Genomic DNA, 19,255 nt, shown 5'->3' on the forward strand with positions numbered 1-19,255 from the left:
TGCTCCCTGGGGCATCTCCCTCACCTCCAGCCAGAGCCCAGCTGTGTGTTGGCGCAAAGAATTCCAGGTGGCAGTGGGACCAGAGCCTGGCTCCCAGAACTGCCCCAGTCAGCCCCAAGCCAGCCTGAGTTCTCAGGCCTCGATACAGGAATCAGGGCTGTCTTGTTTCCAGCACATTCATGGTTCCCATGGGGTTGGAGTGTGTCTCACAACAGACATCCTTCTGCTGGAATGGGCTGGTTAGGAAATGACTGCTGAGGGCAATCTCCAGGGGCCATCCCTGCCCATCTTTCAAACACTTTCCCCTCTCAGCAGGTGCACAGGACAGGGGACCAAGCTCAGGCCCAGTAGAGCCTGAGAAGTCCATACCCTGGCTTTGTGCCCCTTCCCTGGCCCCAGTATGGGGGTTGGTCTCCAGCAGTGGCAAACTTTCCTTGGAGATATGCTCCAGTGAGGCTCCCCATAGTGACTCTGACTGCAGTCATGTGTGTGGGTATCAAACACCCTAGTGACAAACCACTGCTCAGATTCACAGAGGCAGGAGCCTCCCCCTATCCCCTCCCACCCCACCTGCAATGAATCAGAGCAACTCCTGCTCCCTCCTCTCACCTCCCCCTGAACTTCTCTCAAGGTGTCAGCAAAGGGGGGGTGGTGTCTCTGCGTCTGTCTCATCCACCTGGGTGACTTTGGTGCCTGACACCCTGGGAGTGCTTAAGAATAGCAAGTGCTTAAGAAAATGCCTGCTGAATGGACAACTAATTTATAGACTCCATGGGTGGGAGCCTGCCTTCACCTGCAATGTTAGATCAGTGTTTCTCAACCCTACCCCCCATTCCCACCCTCCCTAAGGAGCCTCTTAAAGACCCCTTCCTTCTACCCAAGAACCTGTTCCAGACTCCCTTTGCCCCTTGGGACTGAATGCATTCGATGCCCAAGGAAGGGCCATTCTACAACCTGTCCAGTCACTTTCTGCCCTGCACACATGGGGCTGCTAGAGACAGCACCCCCACAGGCTGGGGGCTCTTGGAGGGCGGGGCTGGGTCTTTATTCTGAATTCTCTTAGGCTGCAAGCTGCCTTCCACCGGACCCAACCTCAACCCCTCCTTCTCCCCCCTTGTTCTCTCCCCAGCAGAGGCCTCAGAAACTGTTTGTTAAATACATGAAATGATTTAGGCTCTTGGCATGGTGAGCTGTGCATAGTAGGTGCTCAGCCAATCTTTGTCCAAACCACGAACGAATGAATGAACTCTCTTTCCTCTTTCATCCCCAAACTCCAATCCATCCGGGCTGAGCCTCTCCTGAGCACGGGGACCCTGACGCTGAGGTGGTGACCACCCACCTTCTCCACCAGGTACTGGAGCCTCAGGTTAAGAGTTGTCTCGGAATCCCCAGCGCCTAGCACGCAGTAGGCACTCAACAGAAACTTGTGGAGCTCGTGAATGACTCAGTAAAGCCCACGGGTGGGAAGCTCCGTTCCGTGCCTAAGGACGGAGTGAATGAGCGAGTGACAGACGCCCCCTCCCACCCCCCGGCGCTCCCTCCTCCAGATTCCGCAAGGCGGCGAGACCCCTCGGCCTCCGCCCGCACGCCCCCCTCCCGCCGCCGCCCCGAGGTCCCGCGCTTCCCACCCGCGTGCCCCCTCGGGAAACACACACGCTGGTCCCGCGCCGCGCGCCCCTCCGCAGGTGCGCCCAGGTCCCCCGCCGCGCAGCCGCCCCTCGGCGGGCGGCGAGGTCCGCGCAGGGCGCCCCGCGCTGCCCGGCCCGAGTGTGCGGGCGCGGGGGCCGGCCCGCGAGGCTGCGGAGCGCAAAGTTCCCACCTCAAGTTGCCGTCGCGGCGTCCCCGCCTCGGAGTTGGCCGGGCCGCGGCTCGCGTCCCCCGGGCTGCCAGCGGGTCCCAGGCGAGGACCAGGAGGCAAGGGGCTGGTGGCCTCCCGGGACGCCCCTGCCGCCTCCCGGAGCCGCCCGCAAACTTGGGCGCCCGACCGGCTCCGCTCCCGCGCTCTGACCCAGGGCCGCGCGCCTCTGCCTCGCCGTCCCCGCCGGGCTCCTATGCGCCCCGAGCGCCGCGCGGCAGCCGCCGAGGGAGGGAGCGGGGAGGAGGCGGGGCGCGGGGCGGGGCGGGGCTGCGCGCGGGGCGGGAGGGGCGGTGGCAGGAGCGCGGCGCCCGCCTCGCCCGGCGGCGGGGAGGGGGCCGCTCGCCGGGGCGCCGGGTGTCCGTCCGGGCGTCCGGCTCTGGAGCTTTGCCCCGGCTGCGCGCGCGGCGCCCCTCCCGCCTCCTCCTTCCCCGCCCTCCGCGCTCCGGGCCCTCGGTTCCCGCGCTCCGCGGCGCTGGGGCTGCGGGCGATCAAGCTTCCGGGGTCGCCCGCGCCTTCCCCGGCGGTTCGAGGGCGCCGCCGGTCCTGGACCCCTTTGCGTCACTGCTGCAGGGTCTCCACGGGCCGTGTGAAATCTCCACGGGCCACGCAAAGTCCCCGCGCTCCGCTGTCCCGGGGCTGCACGCTCCACGCGCTTCGACCTTCTGGGGGGCCCCACGCGTTCTGCCTGGTGCTTTCCCCTGGAGTCCAAGTGCGCCGTTGCCTGGGGGCCCCTCAAGCCACTGAGCCAGGGACAGAGGCGCCGCAGCGTGGACTTCTTAGGGACAGCACGTGCTGGGCCAGGCGCCTTTCCCTCCTGGTCCGCGGGCGCCACCGTCCCGCAGGCTGCCTGGCCAGCGGCCCGCGGGTCCCGAGGTCCCAGGGTCCCAGGGTCCCGCACCCGGTGCTCAGGCAGCCGGCTGGGAGCAACGCCTCGCCCCAGAATTGGTAGCAGTCGTGCTTTTGCTGGGGTTTGGGTTGGACCCGAGAGCGCGCCACAGCAGAACCAGCCTCTTTTTTAAATTTAATTTTTAATTGATTGATTGAGTTTAAAGAGGGAGGGGGAAGGAACATGGACTTGTCGTTCCACCCATTCATGCGTTCATTGTTTGACTCCTGTATGTGCCCTGACTGGGGATCAGACCCGCAACCCTGGCATAACTATCGGAGCCACCCGGCCAGGGCCAGAACCAGCGACTTCAGGTCTCTTGCCTTTCACCCTGTTCGTCTTTTCCTCCCAGTCTCTACGGCCTTTTCCCATCGGGGAACCAAGAAAGGTCATGAAGAAACCTGGCTGTGGGCCCGACCTGTCGTTCCCTCCTCCTTAAAGGTGGGGAACAGGCTCTGGAGTGGTGAGTGTCCACTTTTTGTGGGATTTCACCAAGAGGGTTAGAGTGTTCATTCGTCTGGCAAACCTTGGCTCTTGGTGCCCTGGAGGTGACTGCACCTGCCCCCAAGAAGTCACCTTCTGCTGGGAGAGGGGCAGAACCAGGAACACTGCTGATGTGCAGAGCAGTGTGGGGGTGCTGAGTGAGGGGAGAGAGACCACTTTAGATAGACCTATGAGGAGGTGACTGGGCCCCAGACAAGGACAAGGAGCCCATCTTTGGGACCTCTGGGAAGAGCTTTCCAGGTGCATGGAACAGCAGAGGCGATGGTCCTGAGGCAGGAGAGAGGAAGTCATATCTGAGGAACAGCAGGGACACCGGAGAGGGGGGTTGGGGGGGTGTAGTAGTGGAGGGCCACTCTGAGTGGGCTCTGGTGGTCAGGTGGTCCCCAGAGCACACTTTGAGACGCTGCTCTATGTGAAGGATCAGGCCTCTGCCTTCCTCTCCCATCTGAAAATTGGTGTTTATATATGTTTTTCAACTTTGTCATTGTCTGTCTCCCCACTAGACATGAAGCTCCCTCAGGGCCAGGGCTGTGTGCTACACTCCCAGCATCTTCCACATCGCCTGGCACAGACAGACCAGGCTTCTGAAATAATTGTTGGGGGATGCTCAGGACCATCCTCTGGGTAGATTTGATCATCTCAGAGAGACCCAGAACTTACCTCAACCAGAGGATGAAGGGTGCCCCTGGATCCTCTGGAGGGCTTGTTAAAACCCACGTGTGGACCCCACCCCCTGAGTTTGTGATTCAGTGGGTTTGCGGAGGTGCCCTTCTAACGAGTTTCCTGGAGATACTGATGCTGCTGGTCTGGGGATCAGAGTTTGAGAACCGCTGATCCTGAAGACGAAACTCAACCCAGCTAGGTCTGGCTTTAAAGTCCAATTGACCTACCAGATCCAGCGGGGGGTTCACGCCTTACTACCTATTGTGCAGGGGCAGCTGGGCCTATGAGCACCTCAGTGGAGGAGCTGCACCCAAGGGCTGGGCCTATGAGAACACTGTGCACCTGAGTCAAATGTTGGGGTGACACGTGAGCCAAAGACCCTGAAACACGGGGTGGAAACCATCAATAAGGGCAATCCCTCCCTCCCTTTCCCCGTGCTCCCCTCCCCCCATCCACCTCACATGCACAGACTCACTTGCTGTGCCCAGGAGTTAAATTACTGCCTGATCTTATCCTTGACTTGTGCTAAACTATGTCCAATAAAATTCTTTTAAATCCTTTTAAGGAATTCCCTCTTTTCAGTTCCTCCCTCCCTTTAGAGCCTTCCAGATTTTCAGCTCTTCATATCTTCATTTTCCGCCTGAGAAGCATTCTTTCCCAAGCTGTTGTGTGGAAATGGATGTTGGTGATGCCTATGAAAGTTTTTTGAAGAGATGGGACTGATCGTTGCTTGCTGAGCACCTACAAGGTGTCAGGGGGGTTGCTGGGCAATTTACAGACCTCAGAGCTATACCCTGGGCCAGTAGGTGGGCCCTGGCTCACAGACTTGTTGTATTTGGCCCCGCTGGGTTAAAAATTTTTTAAAAATTTTGAATTAGTTGCCAACCTTTAAAAATTGGGAAATGTCACATAAATGTTTTTCTTTTGAAACATTGGGAGATCTGGCTGGCAGCCCTCATGGGAGCAGTGTCCTCCCCCTGCCCCCCACCATGGTTTGCCCCTCCGCTCACGTTATGTCATTTAAGTTACCTGCTAGCCCAGGGAATCATGAGTTGCTGACCTCTTGTCTTGGTAAATTGTCTAGGATCACTCAGTAAATGGCAAAGCTATACCTGAATCCGGGCCTGTCTGACCTGAAAGCCCAAGCGTGTCACTGAAAAACAAGCCTTGATTAGTATGGGGGCCAGGAGGAGCATGTGGCGCCTCTGGCCCCAAGGAAATACCTTAAAAGGGAGTTGCTGTCAGCAGTTTAAGAATATGCTTCCCTTCCCATTCATATCCAACTGTCAGTAAGTCATAAAGTCCTGGATTGTTTTTCTATGGCATGAAGGGTTGTCCACAGCTCTCCAGACTTTTTTATCCAATCTCTCCCTTGAAATGACAAGGCTTAGATTTGCAAGACAACTGGTTGGTTAGGAGGTGAGTCTGGGGAGGGAGGAGCGGAGAGGGGGTGGTGTTTTTTCTCCCTTAGCTTTCCTGGGTGGGGGAGACCTAACTGGGTGTGTGTGGGGGGTGGTGGGGGTGGGGTTGCAGCTTGCTGAGCTGGGGTGGGGATGGGGTGATTTCACCTGCCACCTCTCCTGCAGTCGCTCTGCTCCAGGCACTCGGCCTCCTCTCTGTGCCTCCAACACCCCAAGCAAGCTTCGTCCTTCTGTCTGGAGTGATCTTCCCATGGATTTCCACACAACTAGTTCCTCCAGGCCTCAGTCAGTTGTCACCTTGGGACTCTTGGTCCCAGCTGGGGTCAGAGTGAAGGGGGTGAGGCTGAGGCAAGCAAGGGCACCACCTTATTTAAAGCTTTATTTTAAAAGTTCATTATTTTGCTCATCATGGATTTGTTTTGCACCAATTTTGTTTTTAAAAATATATCTTTATTGATTTCAGTTAGAGGAAAGGAGAGGGAGAGAGAGAGAGATAGAAACATCAATGGTGAGAGAGTCATTGATCGGCTGCCTCCTGCACGGCCCCCGACTGGGGATCGAGCCCACAACCCGGGCATGTGCCCTGACCGGGAATCGATCGCCTGGATCCTAGGTGGATGCTCAACCGCTGAGCCACGCCCGGCCAGGCTGTTTTGCACTAATTTTGATTTTAAAAATATTCTGTCAAAATGTTATTTATTGTTAAAAATTTTTTTTATGAGAGCTTATTTGAGCCAAACTGATGTCATATGCCAGGGAGCAAATCTCAAATGCGCCACAAAATGTTCTTTTCGGAGCCTCCTTACATTTGACATCCCTGTCAAGTGCCCTGCTTGCCTCACCCCAGCCCCAGCTTTGCTCCCAGTCCAGGGTGCTCTGGACAGGGAGTCAGGAGACCTGGGCTCTGGTCCAGCCTGTGCCACTAGACTAGTTGTGTGACTGGATACAAGTCCCCTTCGTGCCTTGAGCATCTCTGCTGCACCACGTACCAGGAGAGGGGCTATACCTGACTCTAGTTCTAGAATGATCTGAGACACTTACTGGAGCTCTGATAGGTTGTGCATTGTCTCCTGGGCACTTCGGGGCTGTTTTTGGCCTTACTGACTCTGGTTGCTATGAGATGTCACTGTCCTTTTCCCAGCACCCCACGCGAGGTGTTTCTCTGTGCAAACACCAAATCTTCAGGGCTGCAGCATGCCTTGGGCATTGAAGCCCTTGCTCATTTCCCCGTTTGGCGGGAAATTCTCAGTTTTGGAAGTGTGGTTATGCACTCTACTCTTTGATGCCTTGTTTTTTGTTCTTTGGTTTCATTCATTGGATCATGGGACACATGTTCATTAGGGACTGAGCAAGCACTTGGGACACAAGAGACACGTTTCCAGCCCTGAAAGAGCTTATGTTCTAGCAGAAGACCGCACGCCAGCAGACTGGTGAGCTGCAAGAAGTCCGCATGGGCTGAGGACTTCCAGCCAAGCTGAGGCCACATGGAGAGGACTGTGCCCTGTCCTTTCTCCTGGGAGGACCTGCAGCTAGCTGTGTGCTGTCTCCAAGTGCCATCGGCCCAGAGCTTCATAGGAGCTCCTTCCTGATAAGAGAGTACTGCAGCGTCATGTTTTAGAGTTTTTCCTATCCGGATGGCCCCCCTCCCCACCAAAGTCCACTTCCTTTCAGCTTTTCTCCACTGCTCCAGCTCTCAGGGGACTTTCTCACTCACTTTTCTCTCCAAAGCCTTTACCAATTAATAGGTATTCGGTCTAGAGCTTAATTAAGCTCCGTCTAGAGTTCCTTGTTGCTTCAGCCTGGCCAGAATGTTCTGGCTCCTGCAGGGAAAGGACACTTACCATAGCATCCAGTAACAGCAGAGAGGGCTCTGCCCCTCAACTTAGACGGTACAAACAGATGTACTTTGCTCAGACTGCAATGTTTTAAAAATAATGAATTATGTGCCAACATCTAAAAATCAGGAGACCTCATAGAAAATCTGGATTTCTGGCTTCCCTTGAAAACTTAGAGGATGTGCTGACCCTGAATTTACTGGTAAAATTGGCTAAAGCTGATAACTTTTCCCATTAGATGGGGGATGGGTTCTCCAGTTTGCCACAGTTTCCACTGCCCCTTAATGCTAACACTGGCCTCCCTTTATTCATCTACTTTACCTTCCTGGCTCCTATAAGCATTTGAGATTTTAACCTTGGCTTTCAACTTTTTTCTTTAAGAGGAAAGACAGCTTATCAGAGCTTCTGTGCACTAGCAAGGCTCAGAGGAAGGCTGGGCATCGTTGCTGAAGATTGATGGGTAGATGTGGGAGGGGAGAGTCAGGAGGGTGCTTGCTAAGAATCTATTTGCAGCTTCTTAGTATCAATGAACTTTGATGGGTGTTTGCATTTGATTGGTACTATGTTGCTTTACTTATATATAAAGAAATATATTTAATGTGACTGTAAAACAATACATTTATAAAAATAAAGTTATTGAGAGCACTTGCTATGTACCAGATGCTGTTCTCAGATTTTTACATTTAATTCATAATAACCCGGTATGGTTAGTACTGGTATTCCCCCTCCCCCTGCTTTAGAGATGAGGGAGCGGAGACACAGGTAAGTGATTTGCTCAGGACTGCAAGAAGCTGTGATTGCAGCATAGACAGAGTGACCCTGAACCTCAATTTTAGCAGGATTGGAGGTACCGGTAGATGATGGCTTTTTAAATGGTTGCTTCTCTGCATCGGTTCATTTCCTGGGCTTGTAACTTGTCTCCCTCCTGCTAGGAGTGTAAGGTTTGAGGCTTTCTGTCTTTGGCACAGGGCGGAAGGTAGCCTGTCTGCAGGTCCATTATTGTAGGCTGTTTGATCTGGGGACAGACAAGAGGACAGGGTGGTGGTGGGGCAAGAAAACAGTGGCCCTGCCAGCCTGGACCAGGCCCCCTCAGACAGCCCATGGACCCCAGAAGCACAGGGCCCATGAGCCAGCCCCAGGGTATGAGCTCATTCTGTGTCCCCACGTCTGAGGTCAGCACCCCGTGCAGCACTCTTGCTGCAGTGGAAGATTTTAGTATCCTGTCGCTACTTTGCATCGCTTCTGGGCTGCGTTCCCTCTTATTTCATTTTCATCTGAAATCCTGAGCTCACCCTCCCCAGCAGCTGACGGGACCATTTATTTCCAAGGCTGCAGCCAGTCGGAGGGCTGCTGACAGCTAAGCGGAGCACTCTGGGTTTTTGCCACCCGGTTTTATTCCTGCAGACAGGGATGGGAGAAAGAACATCTTCATTTTGCAGCAACGAAGCCATCAGAGCCTCAGCTCTCATCCCCTTTGCCCAGAGGGCACTGCCACGGTGGACTCTGCCCCTTGGTCTTTTGTGCCTTTGGACTGAAAATCTGGAGAGAGCACAGCCTGTGCTTTGCAAGTGTCCTGTCAAATGCCCTGGGGTCATCAGAGTTGGACCAGCTTGGAGAGATTGTGTCGTCAAACCTCTCAGACAATGAAACAAAGCCCAGAGAGGGCGAGCGACTTGTGGGGATTGCATAGCAAATGAGTGGCAGAGCAAGACTCAGCCCCAGACCTATTGTGTTATACCAGCAGGCTTCTAGGATCTCAGAGGGCCAAGCCCTATGTACCGGCCACCTGGAATGTTCTTCTGCCAGGCCTTCATGGGGCTGCTCTTTCTCACCTTTCACTTGGCTCAGATGTTCCCTCCTCAGAGAGGCCCTCCCATGCCTGTGTCTAAAGCACCCTCCCCTCCCCATCACATTCTCTCACATCCTCCACTTTCTTGTTCTCAGAGCTCTGGTCAGTATCTGAAATTATCTGTGATCAGAGTTTAATTTACATTTTTGGTGTCTCCCTCCAGAATGCAAGCTCCACAGGGGCAGGGGTGCATCTGGTGTCTGTCTGACTGCTCTGTCTCAGGCACCTCGCACACAGGAAGTTCTGCATGACTATATGTGGGACGAAGGAATAAACCTAGCCAGGTGGGTTTGGAGGACTTCAAATGATCCTTAAACAAGGAAACAGTTTTCAGTAAGCAGTGAAAATTCAAATGTCTGCGAATCCCTTTTGTTTGCTTTAGATAAGGTTTTATTTGTGGAAACAAAGTCCACTCCTAAAAATGCTCCAAGGACTATACATCTAGCCCCGCTTTTAATGCCTCATTTAGCATCATTTGCTGAACTGCCTAGTCTGTCATGCCCTGTGTAAGGTGCCGGACACACAGAGGCGAGGAGAAGCCAGAGTAGCCAGGAATCATCTCAAATTGGCTTAAACACAAAAGAGAATCCATTGGGTTCATATGATTGAAAAGTCAAGGGGTTGGTCTGCCTGACTCCAAAGCCCATGTTTTTTAAAAACTACTTAAAAAGTATGCACACACTTTACATAGAATAAAATGCACAGATCTTAAGTGTGCGGTTTGATCAGTTTTGACAAAGGCATGTACCTGGATCACTCATACACCTCTCAAGGCACAGACCATTTCCATTACCCTAGGAATTCCCTTCCTGCTTCCTCTCAAGCCCTCCTCCCCCGCCCCTGCCATCCCAGGGCCAACCACTCTTTCAGTTCCTTTCACCATAGATCAGCTTGGTGTCTCCTGAAATTTCATGTGAATGAAATGATCTGGAATGGACTCTTTTGTGTCTGCCTTCCTTTGCTCAGCAGAAAGTTCAGCGCTCAGCATTGAACTTCCATGTTGTTGCAAGTGTCCTCAGCTCATTCCTTTTCATGGCTGAGTAGTGTTCCATTGTATGGACATACCACATTTGTTTCAACATTTACTTGTTTATGGACATTTGAGTGTTTTCAGTTATGGACTTCTGTGAATAAATGTTGCCCCCATATACTACCAGCAGTCCTCTGGAGGGTGGGGTGGGGTGGAACTTAGAGGTAGCTCAGACTGTTGACAAGACCCACAACAGTTGTTAGCACTCCACAGAGTCCCGGTTTTAGGTGAACACCATCATGCTGGGTGATCCTCGGGGGCCTCTGAGCAGCTGCCAATGGAAGGCCCTTGTCTGGTTCTGAACAGCTCAGGGGTTACTGCATTGGTGGTGGGTGGTCTGCAGAGCTCTCAGGATGCTCATTCAAATCTTATCTCGGTCCCCTCAAGCCTGGTCCCCAAAGTCTCCAAGTCTATGTCAGTCATCCCGGGCATGGGGGTTTATGGCAATTTTTCTGCTCTCTTTTCATATCATTATTGTGGCATATGATTAATGCCTTGTCCCCCTTGGGGCCTCCCATTGATTTTCAAGAACTTCCATGTGAAGTAAGGAAAACAAAAAAGAATCTTATCAATTTCTTCTTTCATTTCTGCTGAAACAATTTTAATTCTCTCCCACACAGTGTGGATACTTCTGAGTTATATGAGCCTTGTATGGGCAGAGAAGGCAACGCCACCCCCACTCCTAGACCTCTCCACCCTCCAACTCTTCTTTTTCTCCTTGCAGACAGCACAGTCTTCAACAAAGTTGGTTCTTTTAATCTCAGCTGCTGGCGTGTTTCCACTGTTGACTCAGAAATTCCAAGCCTAGGTGCAAAATGGGTTAGTGGTCACCACGAGGACCTGGGAATGACAGATGTTTTCAGCGCAATCAATCTACTTAAATTGGTTTCTGATGGAAAAACCCACAAAACTCGGAAGATCCCAGGTGTGGGTGCAGTTCTGTTACTTATCAATATTCAAGATACTGGTTTGTACCGGGGGCCTGTAGATAAAATCCTGATTTCAGCTCAATAAACGCTGAATAAAAGCAGGGATCTGTTCTCTATCCTCCTTCCCTCCTCCAGCCAGAGCGGGCACCTCCCAGGGTGAGAGAGGACGGCTGGGTGGTGGGCAGGGCTCTGAGCTTCCTGCAGAGCTGTAGGGCGTGTGGGGGAAATACAGTCTCTCCTATCTTTGTTTGGGGATTCATCTGCCACTCTGCAGTGGGCAGGAGACACCCCACGGCTGGAGCACTGTGGTCCCAGCACCAGGGAGCAGAGAACATTGCCTGTTGTTGCCAAGGCATTTAGCGGCAGAGGGGTGTCTCTTTAGCAATCTGGGCCACTAGCCCAGTGTGAAGTCGGTTGGTGGGCACCACACCGCTAATTGCTGCGATTTGGCCTTGAGTGCTGAGAACAGCGCATTGTACCAAGTGCAGGGTTAGAGGCGGTTCTCAGCCAGCTGCTGTTGCCTGCTGTCGGTCTACGGCTTTGGTAATCAGTCAAGAATCATTTTTGTTATTGGGGGGTGGGAAAAGAGGCTCTCTTTTTTTTTTTCCTGCTTGGCAGCTCTGAATCCATTCTCATTTCCAACCATGGGGTCCTGCGGTTCAGTGACCCAGACTCTAGCCTGGGTAAAGGAAACCCGGGTATTAGTCTCAGCTCTGCCACTCCCTTATTCCATACCTTTGGACAAGCTGCTCCTTTTTCTGAGCCTCAGTTTACCCATTAGTAAAATGAGGGACTTGAACTACGATATGAGATGTTTCTTCCAATTTGAATATCGTGTTTTTAGGCAGGGTTTCTCAATCTGGCCACTATTGACTTTGGGCCAGGAGGATTCCTTGTTGGGGGGGGTCATCCTGTGCATTGTAGGATGTTTAGCAGCAGCCCTGGCGTGGCCAGTAGCACCTCCCCGAAAGCTGTGATACACAAATATGACTCCAGTAAAAAATGATGACGAAGATCCCCTGGGCAGCAAAATTGGGCCTGGTTGAGAACTACTGTTTTAGGGTACAGGCTGAAAATCTGCAGGCCGTGGAAAATATTTCCCCTGGTATTACTCTGGAGGGTAAATTATTGTCACCATTTTTGTTGTTGTTAGTTATTCAGCAGACACACGTATATGTATATGATGTATATGTCTAGGCCTGTACCTGTGCCTCCGTCCTCACACGGCCTCTTCCCTCTTGTGTCCCCTCATGTCTCTGTGTTCAAAGCCTTCTTTCTTTCTCTAACAAAGACACTAGACTTAGAGCCCACTCTAATCTAGCATGACCTCATCTTAACTTGGTTATATCTGCAAAGACTCTATTTCCAAATAAAGTCATATACCCCATCCACTATGTGCCGAGCATGGGGATATAATATTGAACAAGACAAACCTGTTCGTGCCCAGTGAGGACCACATTCTAGGGGGTTCAGGGAGAGGGATCTCAGGGAGATCGGGAAACCCCCATGGGCAGGACCCTCACATTTCTCCCTCCAGCATTGCAACATAAGAATCTAAAATAATGATCACAGTTATTGGTTGTAGTAATAATAAGAATGCCTCCCAACAGTAACTGACTCTGCACTTAGTATTCACATTTGTTAAGTCCTGCAGGGTATGGACCTTCTGAAAAATCAGTGTTACTGCACCAGCCCCTTTATAGCCCAAGTGGTACATTATTCTCTTTCTTGTTCTGGAAAACTCTCAGTGCTGCAGTTTCCTGCAAAATTCAGCACAAGATTTTAAATCACTGACAGAAAGGACGAACAGGATCCTTATTGCCCCATCCAACATGCACAGAAGCATTAATTAATTGTATTATAAATACAGTGCTGGGAGGTGATGTTCCCAGCCAGGCCTTGTCCTTGCACAGGCCTGTGTCCGGCCATGCTGCTCGAACCCGGATTCATAATTTGGGTCCCAGGTGCAGCTCCACGTCATCTGAGAGAGCAGAGCTGCTTCTGCCAACCTCATGGGCAGGCAGAACAGCCATGCGCAATATGACAGGCCTTACAAACAGGCGGCCTGTGATGGGAGGTCGGAGGGATGAGCACAGCCTGGCTGGGGACATTGAGTCGTTAGGGTGGGGGGCTGTGGTGCCTTTAACTGGCACAGTGAAGTCAGCATCCATCTCACATCATAGCAGGTGTTGATCTCAGACCATGCAGAACAGAGAAGTAACACGTTTCTTTACTTTCTATCACTTCAGGCTGGTGGTAAACTCAGTCTCAGTCCTTAATGGGGCTTTCTATCTCCCCCCACAACAGCCACAGGCAGGCAGAACAGGTCCTGGCAGTGCCAGAGCGGCAGGAGCACCCTTGATTCTGTTTCATGTTTGGGGCGCGGGTATCATCATTGAGGGTGGGCATCCCTCGGCATCACCGTAGGACAGTTGTCCTCAAATGAGGGCAGTGCCATGTATGCTGCAACCATCGTCCAATGCACAGGACAACCCCCACAAACCACGGAACTCGCCTGCCCCTAATGTCAGTGGTGTCCAGATGGAGAAACAATGCCTTTAGAGATCCACAAGCCTCTATTTTCCCAGCCTTCTGACTTTACTGTCTGGGGACCGCTTTTCCTTTCTCTTCATGTGTTCTGATTGTAAGTTGCCTCTCCATTCTCGTTATCTCCTAAGGTACCTCACCCTTCAAGAGCTGGGTCTTTCACATAGATGATCTGTGACTGGTCTAAGCCAACCATGCCCACATCACAGTGCTAGGTACGGCCTTTCCCAGCTTCTCTTGCAGCTAGGGGTTGCCGTGTGACACAGTCCTGGCCAATCAGATGTGAGGGGAAATGTCTTGGAGGCTTTTGGAAAGAGAATATCCAGAGGTGAGGTGTTTGGAGAGGAGAGCTGGCTGGTGTCAGGCCCCATAGCCTCCCTGTCTGTGTATCCATGTGAGGATGTGATGTGTGGGGCTGTGGCAGCTATCTTGTGACCATGAGGTAAAATAGGAGAATTTTAGAGCTGCCTGACCTTTTTGAGCCACTAAATGAACCCTGGAATCATCCACCTCCAGGCCTCCAGTTAAGTAATTCGCAAATGCCCTTAGAATTTAGACCATACTTGATACACTTGGGCAAGCAACTTAACCACTCTGTCTTACTCTTGTGTAAGAAGAGGAGAAAAATACCACATAAAGTTATTGTGGAGATTTAATGAGATGATATATGTAAAACATTTGACTAAGTTCCTGGCATATACAAAATATTTAATGTATTGGAGATGCTTTTGTTACTGTCCCTATGAACTGGGACGATATTGTGGATCTTATGGTAACTTTCTCTTATCTATTGATTGTTCACTCAACTTAGAGCCTGCCATGCTGAGATACTGGAAATGATAGGAAATTACTTTAAAAGAATATAATGTTACCAACCAATGTTACCGCAATAAATTTAATTAAAAAAATAAAAAGAGCACAATTAGAGGGAAATAATAGCCAAGAAGGTATCTGTTAGATCTCATCAAAATTCCCTGTTATTTAAGAGTAGTATTTTACAAACTAGTTTTCTGCATTCTGTCCTTATATTTGTCATATCCATTTACCATGTCATTGTACTATGATGTTATTGTACTATGACACCGTAGTACTATTTTTGGTTAAGTGGATTTATTTTATATTTTAATTTATTTTATTATTTTATTTTATTTTATTGAGGTCATTCAAACACTCCTTTATTGAGTCAAAAAATAAAACCTTGTAAGCACTTTAAAATAGAATGTGAAACTGAGAAGTGGGATCCCAACAACTGTGCCCCTGAGGGTTTCAAGTCTCTGAAGAAAGCTGCTTTTGCTCTGCAGGCATAGAGTTGGGGTTGGTTATTTTTTTTTTAAAAAAATGTCTTTATTGATTTGAGAGAGAGAGAGTAAGGGAGAGAGAGAGAAACATCAATGAGAGAGAAACATCGATCGGCCGCCTCCTACACGCCCCCTGCTGGGGATCGAGCCCGCACCCCTGGCACATGCCCTGACCGGGAATGGAACTGGGGACCTCTTGCTGCGTGGGAGAACACTCAATTCACTGAGCCACACTGGCCGGGCAAAGTGGATTTATTTTATAAAGAGACTTTATGTCACTATGGTAAGTGGAAAACCAATGTCATTTGGCATAAACAAAAAATAGCCAAAATATAAATGCAATAATAGACTCCCTAATGTTTTAAATTAAAGCAAAATATTTCTTTGCCACCTAAAATCATCTTGCATAACACAGTTATAGCTATACGATTTAACAAATAATCATTCTTAGTGAAAAAAAATTTTTTTTGGTAATCCTCACCTGAGGATATTTTTTCCAGCGCTTTTCAGAGAGCGTGGGAGGGAGGGAGGAAGGGAGGGAGGAAGGGAGGGAGGGAGGGAAGAGGGAGAGAGAAAGAGAAACGTTGTGAGAAAGACATCAATTGGCTGCCTTCTGCATGTGCCTCAACAATCAAGCCTGTAACTGAGGACCCTGCCCTTGGTCGGAATCAAACCCAGGACCCTTCAGTCCGTGAGCGATGCTCTAACCACTCAGGCAAACCTGCTAGGGTGCAAAAAATTTTTTAAGTTTAAAAAGAGCCTGAGATTCATAAATGCAGCAGTGGGTCCTGACATACAAATTAGACATAAATAATATGATTATTACACCTAATTATTCCTCAGCAGTTCATCACGCTTAGAGAAAAATTACTATGAAATATAGCGTGGCCTTCTGGTTAACAATATTTTCCCCCTCCTCATTAAGTTTATGAAGCATTCCTCTTTCATAATTCCCGAGATATTTTACCATGAACATAGGGATTCAATATGCTTTTCAACAGTGATTTAACTCTTTGTTCAGCGTTCCTATTGACTTATCTTTTGCAGGTGAGGAACCTTCTGAAAAATCAATGTTACTGAACCAGTCTGTTGATGTCAAAGTTATACACTGTTTTCTCGAACTTAGTACAAGATTCCAACATTTTTCAAATGGTTGACACAAAGGTCACCTTCCCCCCTCCCTCTCCCCAACACACAGTAACATTTCAAGGGTATATTACAATAAGTTGCCCTTGAATAAATCTGAAGTTAAATTACTCAGCTTTTGGAGAGCATCTTGACTTCAGGCTATTTCGTGATGGTCAGTTGAAGCCATGGTGGGTTGGAGTAAGATCTGAGGGGAATAGACTCTTGTCAGTTGCCCTGGGAGGAGAGGTGAGAAATGATAGGAGCTGAACCTAGGATGGAGCTGTTCAGAAAAGAGCAGCTTGGGAGATTGGTGTGATTTAAGGGTCAATATAAACAACCTGGGGACGGTGGTACTTAAGAATGTGGTGGAATGGGAGAAAATATTTCCAAATTATATACCTGATAAGGGGTTAATAGCTAGAATATATAAAGAACTCCTACAACTGAACAACAAAAAACAAACAACCTAATTTATAAAAGGGCAAAGGACTTTTTCCAAAGAAGATATACAAATGGCCAACAAGCACATCTCAGTATCACTAATCATAAGGAAAGTGCAAATCAAAACCACAGTGAGGTACCACCTCAAAACCAGTAGGAAGCTATTATCAAAAAACAGAAAATATTAATTATTGGGTGAGAATGTGGAGAAATTGGAACTCTTGTGCACTGTTGGGGGGGATATAAAACGGTGCAGCTGCTGTGGAAATCAGAATGATGAATCATCAAAAATATTAAACATAGAAATTATCATGTGATCCAACAATTGTATGTCTGGATATATATACCCCAAAGAATTGAAAGCAAGGCCTTGAACAGATATTTGCATACCTATGTTCGTAGCAGCATAATTCACAATAGTTAAAAGGTAGAAACAACCCAAGTGTCCACCAACAAATGAGCAGATAAACCAAATGAGGTATGTATGTACAGTGGAATATTATTCAGCCTTAAAAAGGAAGGAAATTCTGACACATGCTACAATGTGAGTGAACCTTGAAGACATTATGCTAAGTGAAATAAACCAGTCGCAAAAAGAGGAATAGTGCACAATTCCACTTATATGAGGGACCTAGAGTAGTCAAACCCATTCATAGAAACAGAAAGCACAATGGTGGTTGCCAGCAGCTCAGAGGAATGGGGAATAGAGAGTTGTTTAATGGGTATACAGTGTCAGAGTTACAGGTAAAAAGAATTTTGGAGATTGGTTGCATAAAAATGTGAATGTACTTAACACTACTGAACTATACACTTAAAAATAATTAAGATGTAAATTTTATGTTATATGTACTTTACTATAATTTAGATAAATGTAGATGGGTCTCTTGGGAAATTACTGAACTCTTTGCCAGTATGGGCAGGTGGTGGCTTAGGGCCAGGGCACTTTGACTACTGGAGAAAATGTGACTTAGCTTTATTGTTGCAGACAGAAACATGTTGGTTACAATATAAGAAAGAATCTTCCCTTTGCCCAACTAGGGCCTGGGGAAGGTTTGGCAGAAGAGTTCATATCTGCAGCTGTGTAGGACAGAACTGTCTTTTGCTCACTTGTGCAGGCGTGATCATCCAGCAGTGGACCAGCTGGAAAATTGGATTTCAGAACACTGTAATATCAGAAAGCTCATTGCCCCAGAGTCATGGCTGGGAGGCAATGTCTCCTCCAGAGAGAGAGGAAAACCTCCCCATTCATCTTTGGCTGACTTTTGGAAAACTGTGTAGATTTAAAAGATTTTCCCAGAATTTTGGGGCTTATATCTTTCTTACTGTAGCTCCACAAATGTTCAGGCCCCCTTGAACTTGTTGCTGGATTATTGCCATTGCTTCTCTGACTCTGCTTCCCACCCTGAACCAAATACATTTCTCACGGTGCAGTCAGATCCTTCTCCCAAAATTGCAACTTGGATCCGTCACTCTGCAGTGCCCTAGAAAAGAGTCTGAACTCAGTTTAGCATTCAAGGTTCTCCACCATGTGATTCTAACCTGCCTCCCTAACCTTGAACCCCCTCTTATCTTTTGCTTCTGGCTGCTGGCTGAACATGCACACAGCCGCACTTTCTTGTGATCGGTATTTTACCTTGTTATTTCCTCCTGGAAACTCCTCTCTCATTCTCACTCATCCTTCCAGGTTGAGCTTAATTGTCACCTCCTGTAGGAAGACAGCCCTGAGGGACCGAATGCTGCCAACATCACAAGAGTGAGCTCCGCACTTTCCTTCCCCAGGTGAACCTTCAGATAAGACTGCAGCCCAGGCTGACACCTTGACTGCAGCCTGTGACAGACCCCACGCAGAGGACCCAGTGAGGCCAGGCCTGGATTCCTTACCCACAGAAAAAGTGAGATAATAAATACACACTGTTTTAAGCTTCTAACATTTGGGTTGAGTTTTAAATGCAGCAATATAGAACTAATACAGAAACAGAGAGGCCTGTGGAGAGATTTGTTCAAGGTCACACAGCTTAGATGGCAAAGCTGGTGTGGTAATCCTCAGCTCGCTCTCTGTGCTCTAGAGGAGATCAGCGGCTTTAAATGCTTGGTGCAGGAGTGTGGCCCCTTTCAAGAAGGCAATGGGATGGCACTGAAGGTTTTTGGGGTGATGTGGGGTAAGGAAAAAGCCCATGTCTTCCTGAGTCAAATGTCTTGATTCCAGCCAGAGACGGCTATGCCAGCCTGGGGGCCAGAGGCATCAGTGTCAAGCTGGCAAGACCCTGGACCGTTCTCAGGATTTGAGCTGAGGGTCAGAAGCAGAAAAATGCCACCTTAGTGTCCTTCCCATCATGGTTTTCTTAAGGGACATGAGTGTTCAGAGGGAAGGCAAGGAGAAGTGCAGGCTGCCTCAGGCGCTAGCATTGCTTTCCGTGATAGTAACAGAGACACCAGTTCATGGCTGAGCTGGGACAGGGTCTGCAGCAGGCTCGGTCATGACACACGCCCACTCTCCTGCACAAGCAGCATATCTGTGACCACCCGTGGTCCCAAATGACAGCCTCTTGGGAGGCTGACTTCTTTCATTTCCTTGTGACAATAGTGGAAGAAAATGGCTCTCTGGACTCAGCCCCAAACTGATAATTAAATGAACACTTTATCACCAGCGAGGGCAGAAGCATCCGCCAGTGGCCTTCCAGAAAAAAGAAAAAATAGTAAAAATAGCCTTGCTCCCTTCATTCCCTTTCTCTTCAGATGGAAATAGCTGACAGGTCTCCGAATAGCCTCAGCTCCGTTGATTTCTCCTCTATTTCTGCCACAGGGATGCAAAGGGGCCCCTCGCAGGCCGAGAGTTGTAGCTCGGGTTCATGTTTCTGCAGGGTGG

The sequence above is a fragment of the Miniopterus natalensis genome, chromosome 7 (genome assembly GCF_054644295.1).
Source record: "Miniopterus natalensis isolate mMinNat1 chromosome 7, mMinNat1.hap1, whole genome shotgun sequence".
NCBI lineage: Eukaryota > Metazoa > Chordata > Mammalia > Chiroptera > Miniopteridae > Miniopterus > Miniopterus natalensis.